The sequence below is a fragment of the Alligator sinensis genome, unplaced genomic scaffold (assembly GCF_000455745.1).
Source record: "Alligator sinensis unplaced genomic scaffold, ASM45574v1 scaffold493_1, whole genome shotgun sequence".
Classification (NCBI taxonomy): Eukaryota; Metazoa; Chordata; order Crocodylia; family Alligatoridae; genus Alligator; species Alligator sinensis.
The window spans coordinates 516,165-526,474 of NW_005842513.1; the positions used below are offsets into that span (position 1 = coordinate 516,165).

Here is a 10,310-nt window from a genome sequence, read left to right on the forward strand (position 1 = left end):
CTGCTGCTGCGTGCACTGGCAGGACATGGGGGAGGGGCATGTGTTCCTGGATCTGTGTGGGGTAGGGCAGGTTGGGGCTCTTCCCAGCAGGGGCTGGGCTAGGCTACACTCAGGGCAGGCAGCAGTGGTGCTGGGAGGCGGGGTCGAGGGCAGCATTCCCTCTAAGATGTGTGGTGTGCGCAGCCATGCAGGTGTGCTCATGCTGCACTGCCAGGCATGCCTGCGTGCCACGCACACAACACAGCTTACAGGGAATGCTGGTTGGGGAGCTATGGTGAATTTTGGGGTGGCTGCAGCCTCATCCCCATAGTCCCCTCTCAGCGCTACCGCTGCCCATGCCTCAGCCCCCACTGGGAATAGCCTGGTGCAGCCCCAGGCCACAGCGGCAGCCCACCCTGCGTGCAGATCTGGGGGCACACGCCCCACCATGCCCCCCCAGGGTGCGTGCAGCAGCAAGAACCACCCCCCTCATGTCCCCCGGACAAGCTGCAGCTCCATCCCATGCCCCACCTGGGCAGCACCTGCCTCAGCCCCTGCCCCAGCCCCACCCTCACCGCAGGGGCCTTGATCTGCCCCCACATGCCCCTTCCACCATAACAGACTTACCAGCCAGATACTGCTCTTCAAGCTGCCCAGCTACATAATCAAAAAATGGATCAGTATCAGCTGATATGCCTCCTTAAAAACCGGCTACTGGTATTGGCCAAAAAAATCTCTATCGGTGCACCCCTAATTTAATGTCAATAACTTAAACAGCCTCCTCTGGCTAAATTTACCACTTAACGTCAGGATTACCAAATGATGTTCCAAGACTGAATCAGTTTGCAGACAATTAGTGGCAAATTAATTTGCCTTCTTGAAGAAATGCATGTAAAAGCATACCACTGAAAAATATTACATATATATTTTGTAATTGTGAGAAGCTTATCAGGTGCTTGCTCTGCATATAGGAATTTATGCTACCATGAGAGCCTGAGTGTGGCTTGCGAGGGCATGCATGTCCCGTAAGTGATTTGTTTCATAATTCAGTAGTATTGGGTATGGGATTTTTTACCGTGTAGCACAGCCTTTAGGGCATACTTGTGGAAGTCTTAGAAAAAGCCAAAAAATATTGAAAAAAGGAGTGAGACAGAGGGTGCAGTACAGGTGTGATACCATGGGGAAAGAATAGGTGCTTAAGTCCTCCCAGCTTTTTATATGATGAAATAGGTTATCCTTCCTTCAGGGAACTGGTATATGATTTTTAGTATAGGAACATTTCTATAGCTTTTATTTTCTGTGTCTGTTGTAGATAAGAAACAAATACGTCGTGGTTAGACGTTACAATAAGCTCACAAAACTGCACAAAAAGGAATGGAGTAATTCTAGCCCCTCCAAAGTTAAAGATGTATTTGCTGCCAAACAATCAGAACATGAGTAGGCACCACCTTACATGCAACTCTGGCTTTGGACTCATAGAAAATTAGGACTGGAAGGGATGTCAGGTGGTCATCTAGTCCAACCTCCTACTCAAGGCAGGATCAACCCTGCCTAAAGCACATTACAGACAAGTGTTTGTCTAACCTGTTCTTAAAAGCTACAGATAATAGAAACTCCATAATATCTTTAAGTAATCTTTTCCAGTGCTTAACTAGTTAGAAAGTTCTTCCTCATATCCAACCTGAATTTCCTTTGTTGTGATTTAATGTCATACTTTCTTGTCTTGTCCATTTCTTGGTCTAAATAATCCCAGTTCTTTTAATCTTTCCTTGCAAATCATGTTTCCTTGACCTTTATTTATTTTTGTTGCTTTCTGCTGGACTCTTTCCAAATTGTGTACATCTTTCATTAAGCATAATGCCCAGACCTCAACACAGTACTCCAGGCGAGGTCTCACCAATGCTAAATGAAGTGGAAGAATCAGTTCCCCTGATTTGCAATTAACAAGTGCTGCTATAATTTGGTAGGGTATTAGCTTGTTTTACAACAATAACACATTGTAAATTCATATTCAGCTTGCAGTCCCCTATAGTGCCTTTGTCTTTTTTTGCAGCCTAACCAGTCATTTCCCAATTTGTATTTGTGCATTTGAATATTTTGTCTTAAGTACAAAACTTTGCACTTGTTCTTACTGAACCTCCTTCAATTAAATGCCCAACTTCCCATGCCCAAAGCAAAAGTCATACCCCTAGACTAGTAATATTCAACCAGGGTACCACAACGTTCCAGGGAAACTTTGAGATTCTTTCAAGGTTGCCACACAATATTAGTACGGTTAGGTTTATCAATATCATTCACAAAATGAACCCAGGGATTTTAAATGAAAATGCATAGCTGTGGTCTTTCCGAGTCCTTTGCAACAGAAAGACTGTTCTACTATTTCCCTGTAATAAAAAAAAAGCAAAAATGAAGAACTGGCATTTTCTGAAGGGTGCTGTGAGTCTAAGGGTGCCTGGAGTCTATAAAGGTTGAGAAGCGCTGCCTTAGACCAGCAGTGCCCAAACTGCTTGTCCAGCAGGCCAGATGGGCAATGCCTGGTTCGGTCCCTCCACAAGCTAGATCCGGTCAGTGGTCCTGATCCAGTGGCCAGGGCAGGTATAGCAGGCACCATCTGGCAGCATGGATGGCCGTGGAGGGGCAGGCTGGTTCCAACATTGGCCTGCAAGGGAAAGGAGATAGACCAGGCCCTGCAGGGGGAAAGAAGGCTTTGCCTGGTCCTGACCTGTAAGTGGGGGGGAAGGGGACACACACAGGGCTTGGGAACTTGGCAGCAGGGAAGGGTGATGATATTAATGGCCATTGCTCCCTGCTGACAAATTTCTGGACCCATGGGCAGCCCTACAGGTCAGATGAGATGGCTTAGCAGCCTGCTATGGCCCGTGGGCTACAGGTTGAGCATGCCTGCCCTAGACCGAGTTAGGCAGAGAATGACCCTCAGTTGTCCCATAGCATGGAAAAACCCCAACTGCCTTGAGGTTAAAAAGAAAGAAAAAAGTTGTGGACACATGATGCAACCAACCCTTTGAAAAAGGTAAGTCTTCCCTAACCCAGGAAACTTTACTCTCCAGAACAGTTTCTTTCTGGGACAAGTTATTTCTTTTGGGGACAATGGTAGCAAAAACACAGTTACCTCCAGACTTCTCTCTCAAGACTTCCTGCTTCAGGGCAACTGTGTTCATGTAGATGTAGACTTTGAATTCTGGTTATGCCTTTAAAGGGTCACAGGGAACATTATCATTGTACTTACAGAAAAAAGCATAGCAGCCTGAAAGAACAACTTTCCAAATTCTTTCAGTCTTTAAGCTTCTAATCTTGAAAAATTCTCATGAAAACCAATGGCTGAATGAAGAAAATGGCTTTCAATACATGGTAAAGACCAACCGGGTACAAGAAACACCCAACTGACTGAGTGAACAGCAGAACAGTAAAGACATTTTAAAAGCCAAATTCTTCATTGAACCACCCTCTGACATCAATAAAGTTGCAGGGTGTCAATCAATGCAAATTTGCCGTTAAGCTGCCACTAGGAATTTGTGGGAAGGAACTAAAGGCCTCCAGTTCATTATGATGGAGATCACCATCTGATTCAAAATATTGTACATCTTATGCAGAATAAAGAAATGCAGCTAGCTAATATGCAAGAAGTCAGTCCACCAAGAAAGTCTATTAAAATAATTCTCACTTAGCTAGAAAAGGAGAAAACCTATAATATAAACATGGAGATGTAATGTTCAGGGAATATACTGTAGTACTCAAAAACATCTTGAAGAGCTTGTGCTAACCTGTTGGTTCCCCTATTTTCACTGTGTTTAAAATTACCAATTTGATTCGATTCTATTTGTAGCTCACAATCATAGAAAGTTAGAGTTGGTAGGGACCTCAGGAAGTCATCTAGTCCAGCGTTTCTCAACCTTCTAAGTAGCAAGTATCCCCTAACTTCTGAAAAATGTAATAAGTATCCCAACACTCAATTTTCCAGGGGATTTTATATTTTCAGACTAACTACTGCGTGTCATATGTTGGAAGAAGGGCTGTGTATATAAGGCCGTGATATGACAGATGTCCGATCTGGTGTGGGTAGGGTTGCCACCTTTTACACCAGGGGTGCACAACTCAAGTACCTGGGCTAGAGGTGATGTTGGCCAAAGTTAGGAGGGCTGAACCAAGTGCCGTGCAAAGCGTGGCATGCCAAATTATTACTGGGGAATTGAAAGCACCACACAATGCGCAGCGCACCAACTTTTTTGCCATAGTTTTGAGAGGCGGAAGGGGTGAGAGAGAGAAGAAAAGAGGGCGAGAGAGAGAGTGTTGGGGTACCCGCGTACCCCGTGCCTGCGTCTCACGTACCCCCAAGGGTACATGTACCACAGGTTGAGAAACTATGATCTAGTCTAACCTCCTCCTCAAAGCAGAACCATCTCCAGATCATCCCAACCAGGGCTTTGTCTAGCCGGGTTTTGAAACCCTCCAAAGATGGAGATTCCACCACCTCTGAGTAACCTGTTCCAGTGTTTTACTACCCTTCTAGGGAGAAAATTCTTCTTAATATCTAACCTAAACTTCCCTTGCTGCAACTTGAGACCATTGCTCCTTGTTCTGTGATCTGCCACTACTAAGAACAGTCTAGCTCCATCCTCTCTGGCACACCACTTCAGGTAGTTGAAGGTTGCTAACACATCCCCTCTCAGTCTCTTCTCTAGACTAAATAAGCCCAGTTCCCTCAGTCTTTCCTCACAGGTCATGTTCCCCAGCCCCCTCATTTTTGTTGCCCTCCGCTGGACTCTCTCCAATTTGTCCATATCCTTTCTGTAGTGGGGGGCCCAAACCTGAACACAGTACTCCAGATGTGGCCTCACCAGTGCTGAATATAGGGGAATAATCACTTCCCTTGACCTGCTGGCAACACCTACCAATGCAGCCCAGTATGCCGTTAGCCTTCTTGGCAACACGGGCACACTGCTGGCTCACATTTAGCACTGTACCTAGGCTCCTGGCAGCCCTGGGTAAACTTTGAGTGTCAGGCCCCTTGTTGCCAGAGATAATGATAATAATAATAATTATTATTATTTTCACCATTTTCAGGCCCCCAGCAGCTGCCCAGTGTGCCCATGCCTGTGTCTGGCCCTGATCATATTCAGCTTATTGTCCACTGTAACCCTCAGCCACTGCCCAGCCAGTCAGCCCCCAGTATATACTTCATGGGATAGTTCTATCCTAATTGCAGGACTTTGCACTTGTTCTTGCTGAATCTCATAAGATTTCTTTTGGCCCAATCCTCCAATTTGTCTAAGTCATTCTGAATCCTCACTCTACCCTCCAGTGTATCTACTACTCCCTCCCAGCTTGGTATCATCTGCAAACTTACTGAGGGTACACTGTATGCCATCTTCCAGGTCACCGACGAAGACACTGAACAAAACCAACCCCAGGCAATCGGATCTTGCTCTTTTGGTTAGGGTTATACTAATCACCAAAGTGGGAGCTGGGGAAGAACTTTCCCTCTTAGACCAGGCTGGTACTGACTGCAGGGGGGGTGCTTTCTGCTGAAGCACGGAGCCTCATTCTTTTCTTAGGATCTGAGCATATTAACTATTCCCCACTCTTGCAATGGCAGGATGCTGGCATAGCCCTTGTCAACAGGTTAAAACCTGTAATACAGGCATGTTCTTGGCATTTTGGATACTGTTCCTTGTAGTTGTGGGTGAGGGTTGGAGGTTGTGATTCAGGAGATTCCATCAGTTAAATGACAGTCTGCAAATGCAGGACACTAGATTCAATGGTCCAGGAGGCCCTTTCCAGCTCCATATTCCTTTGACTAATAAAAAGGTCTTTAAGTCTACAAATACATTTAAGGTAGAGATTTTAAGGAGGAAGAGAATTATTCAGTCTCAGGTGACAACAGAACCAGGATCAATGTCTTTGATGTCCAATGTCCAATCGTGTGAGGAATCAGGCCGATTATCAGGAAAGTTCTTAGGGGCTGGATGAATTCAAAATTAAAATGCTCTGGAGGTATTTCACCTTTAGGCTAGCAAATCAAATATTACACAAATCAGTAGTGAGCATAAACTGTTACTACATAAGAGCTGTTCAGTGTTTTATTTGTAGGGATGTACTGAAATCACCTTTTCATGATTTTTGCAGAAAATGCAAACTCAGGCCAAGATTGCTGCTACCCCTGCCCCTGACTACTGATTGGGTGAGGGCTGCCCTCATGCAGCCTCTCAGCCCTGCAGCCCAGGCAGAAAGGGACAGGCCTGGCCCTTCTTTTTTCTTCTTGGCAGCCACAGCCACCCAGGCCAGCTGGGCTCATCCCATGATAAGCATGTGCTGTGGAGGCTGGGGGATAGTGCCAAGGAGAGCGGAACCCAGCTGAGATGAGATAGTGTAGTCTGGCCAGGGAGCAGCAGCAGCACATCCCTGAGCCCACGTAGGGCCAGGGGAGGCCAATTTCTCCCTCCCTCCATGCAGGCCAGGGCCTGGTGGGAAGTGGAGCCAGGGGGCAAGGGAAGCCCATGCATCTGCCAGCTGCCCCAACCCTTCTTGAGGAGGGCGGCCACAATCTGCCCACAAAATTGGACCCTAGGGCCATGGCAAGCCTGCAAAATTTGGCCCTGGGGCTCTGTGATTTGAATGCATCTCTGTTTGTAACAAAGTGTACGTGAGAATAGTTGAGTAACTAACAAACAAGTGTAAATATATATCCCACCATAACTGGCTCCCTATTGAGCAGTTCTCAGGGAGAGGACTAAAATGGTAAATTATCATAAAGACAAACACAAAACCAATACTCTCCCTGCCAAAGGCAGTTTTGCCAGGGTATGATTGAGGCTGCTCTCTGTGCTGCCCCCACTCTGTTGATCAAAGGCTTTAGAATCAATGGCTGTCAAGTTGGCTTTCTCCACAATACTAAATTCACTGAAACACTATAAGGGAAAAGTACTGCATCACTAGAATATACCATCACGGAAAATGGCCAAAATTTAGAAGCATGTTAGATCAGACTTTAACAGGCAAGATGAAATGAACAGTGCTAAAGGGAAAGCTGCATACAGTGGTCTTTTCTGGCCCCACTGTAGTTTGAAATGTGTGGCTAGTAAGATATATAATTAATCATCATCTAACATGCAAGAACCACAACAAGTATCTCCATTCACGGAGTCTGCAGACAAACGATCAAACTAATGTGAATTGTGTGGAGTTGTTTGTGGAGAAGTTGACCAATGATCTTTTCCTGGTTTTGCCTCTGGTAGCACTGTTTTCTAGAACAGTGCCCTGAAGTCTGCTTTGGACCACTGCACGTCTCCAGCTCAGAAAGTGTAGCGAGGAAAGCTTCTCATTATTTTTTCAGCTGGGAGACTGATTGCTCATATCCAGTTTTAAGTGGCTGGAAGACAATTACACAAAAGTGCTGTTGCTATCTATCTTGCATGTCACAGAATCATCTGTCACATGTTGCAAAGCAGGCAGCAACATCTGATAACTCATAAGCAAGATAATACCTACCTCATTTCATACTTCACATTTTATTCACGCTTTCTTTAAAAAGCATGTTTGGTTTTTTTTTAAGGTATGGTATATACACACACACACACACACCACATAGAAGACTGCCTAAACACCCCACTATAAGACAAAAGGAACAGGATTCAAAGTTCATTTGACACTTCACTTATATCTACTCTCTCTCACATCCCATTGTTCTTTGGGTCTTGCTGGGGATCACACAGTAATCTGCCTAGCAATCCTGAGGAGGGTGCTGTGTTGGAACTACTTGAAACCTATCCATTTCACCTCACTTTATTCTGTATGATCTCCAGGCTGCAAAGTGAAACTTGGGATGTTTCAATTTTACTGTGAAACTCATGGTATCAAAATAGCACAAAGGACCAGAGTAGAAAGAGCACCTGAGGAGCCCATTTACACTGCTACTCTGCCATTTTCCTGACTGATTTAAGCTCAGTTCTACTTCTGGGCAAAACTGTACATGGCATCATTGAATGTGAGGCTTTTTCCTTTTCACCTTATTTTGTTTTACTTTTTTCATTATAATTTCTTCAAAAAGACATTCAAGCTGTACTAAGGTCGATTATTTAAGCACAAAAAAAGTATTTTAAATTAGAGCTCCCAGTTCTATGTTAACTGAGCCATGCTGCACACCTAGTTTTGATTAATGTTATTTGTTTAGAAGTATAACTCTTATTTCATACTTTATCCTGTGACTGCAGCCCAACTTTGCTACCTTCTGAACTTCCTAATTTTCAGGTGTTGAAATTTTCAAGGCAAACACTAAACTAAACTAATCTTTTTGCATTTAACAGCTGCAATGTGTCAGTAGTTACGGAATTGTTATTTATGAAGTACCCCTGCATTCAACAAAAATGAAGACATGACCTTTGTCTCCAACACTAATGCACAAATTACTACCAACAATACTATCAAGAACATTTTTTCTTCCCTTACTTCTATCTAGAGAACAGCTACAATCATAAAGTTCATACCACTAGAGATGAAAATAGTTTGGCCAAGGGAGAAAGCAGCATTTAAAGGGAACCTATGAAATAACCCCGCTACACATGTGCTCTTGGATTGCAGGTGCGTGCATACGTTCAGAACTTTCTGCTTACTGTATTGAACTGTTGTAGAGAAATACATGATGCTAATGTTATTTTACATTCCCCATGCAGGAGACGGGCATGTCAGGGAAAAGACTGAAAGGGATGCAAGTGGGATTCCAAAGAGAAGTTTGAGAAGTTCCAAGTCCAGCCCTCCTCCCACTGGGTGGAATGATTATCAAGAGGAGTAGGAACAGGCATTAGCTTATTATTATAAGGGTATAGCTGTAGCACATTTATCAAGCGGTATCCCAAAATGCAGGGTTATAGGGCATATTAAATTTTACTCTGAGAGAATTTATTCTGGTTTACCAAGAACAGATTAAAAAGAATCATACTCGACAGAGACTGCCCCTAGCTTGGAGTGTTAGGACATAAACCATATTTACTTGATTCCCCATTCAACAAAAGGAAAACCAAAGCCTTATTTTAGAATTGAGTATCAAGTGAAAATACAACATCTGCAGCAAGAGGCAGCAAGAATCTACCCAGGTAGACATGGGGCAACACAGGACCTGTTGCAGAGGCAGGGCCGTCCCTGGTGGGGGAGGTGGGGGCAAATCAGGGCAATTGCCCCAGGCCCCACGGAGCCAGGCCGGCTTCACACCCAGTCACTTGCCACCCTTCCACCCCCACCCCTTCCCCCCCCCCCATGTCTGGGCCCCACACAGGCTGATTTGCCCCAGGCCCCACACCCTCTATGGTGGTCACTGTGCAGAAGCATGGGGCAGTGGGGGATCAAATGGCTGAGGGAGGAGTGGGGAATGGAGGCAGACACCAGGGAAGAGCAAATGCTGGAAGCCAGGAGGTCAGGGTCAGGCTACTTGCACTTGCCCTTACCCTGCCCCTCCCCCCAAAACACACACTGCTGGGTGTCCTGCTACATTAGAGAAAGGGTCAAATTTGAGACAAATTTATGATAACAGTAATTTTCTAGGTATAGACTCTACTATGGGGGGAGAAGGGGTTGTTGTAAATTCAGTGTCAGGTTAGATTTAGGTAAATATGGCATTTTTGTTGCTGTCCTGCTCAAAACCAGATTTGTACCCACATACCCCAGATAGCAAGGCCTTCTCCTCATCCTTCGGGGTCTCATCTGAGCAAGAAAGCCGCAGGGTCCGCTCATGAAGGCGAGGGGGATTCCCGCTCAGCCCCGTCCCTTCCCACCGTGCCAGGAAAACAAACAGCCTCGCCTCGCAAAACTTTCCGCGCGCAGCAGCCCCGTCACGGCTCCGGGAAGCCCGGCGGGGTCGCGCGGGCGCCGCCGCGGCCACAACAACAAAGCTGCGCTCCCCCCGGCGCGGCATGCGGCTGTTTGCGCCAGGCATCGATGATTCACCGCCAGGCTCCGGCGCGGGGCGGGTGATTCACGCGCCGCCCCCGGGACCCAATCCCAAGTTCTCCAACTTTTCTCTTCGCGGCTCCGGCGTTTCCCCGGGAGAAGCAGCAAGGCGGGAAGGGACAAGCCCCCCCCCTGGCCCCTCGCGGCTTATGTAACAGCGAGCTCCCGGCGAGGGAAGTCCTCGCTGCTGCGCGGCCCCTGCTCCTTCCCTCCCGGCGGCAACCGCAAGAAAGTTCCTGCGCGGCGCCGGCCCCGCCGACTTGTGACACATGAATCCCCCCTCCCCCGCTTACCTGCTGCCGGCCGCAGGCGGGCGGTGCAACGCCGGGGCGAGGGGGGGGGGCCGGGCCGGGCCGGGCCGGGGGGGGGGGGGG

General features: G+C 46.6%; 1 long non-coding RNA gene across 1 annotated transcript in view; it reads right to left on the reverse strand.

The window, feature by feature from the left end:
- LOC112551571 overlaps positions 1–10,074 on the reverse strand; it is a 51,655-nt gene extending 41,581 nt beyond the window's left edge. The window contains exon 1 of the long non-coding RNA XR_003095877.1: positions 9,650–10,074. This is a non-coding gene — a long non-coding RNA (uncharacterized LOC112551571). The remainder of the gene's footprint in view (positions 1–9,649) is intronic.
- Between the last annotated feature and the right edge of the window lie 236 nt (positions 10,075–10,310).